Source organism: Notothenia coriiceps, unplaced genomic scaffold (genome assembly GCF_000735185.1).
Source record: "Notothenia coriiceps isolate Sejong01 unplaced genomic scaffold, NC01 NC01_scaffold00016852, whole genome shotgun sequence".
NCBI lineage: Eukaryota > Metazoa > Chordata > Actinopteri > Perciformes > Nototheniidae > Notothenia > Notothenia coriiceps.
The window spans coordinates 8,025-8,434 of record NW_011349553.1 but is presented as its reverse complement, the minus strand read 5'-3'; positions in this window follow the sequence as shown (position 1 = coordinate 8,434).

Sequence of the window (410 nt, the reverse complement as noted above, 5' to 3'; positions counted from 1 at the left end):
CAGCAGCAGGTATTAGTGGCCGTCTGATTACTCTGAGCAGCGTCACACTCACAGCTCCAGAAACAGCCCATAACCCGGCCACTGATCCTCCAGGACCACAAATTGTACTCCCAAAATCAGCCTTTTTTTGTTCAGAAATTCGGTATGACCTTCAGCGAGCTCACAGCCTCAAGCAGCGCTCCATCGGAGGAAAAACACCGGAGCCGGCTAAATGATTATCTGAGGAAAGCCTCGCTTAATCTAATTAGACAATCTGTGGCTTCAGTGAGCTCCAGAGAGACTGTGGCTGCAGCTCCTCCTGCTGAGCAGAACACACTACGTCCACACACACACACACACACACACACACACACACACACACATGATTTATAGCAGTATTAGCAACAACGTCTATCCCTGGACCAACCTGA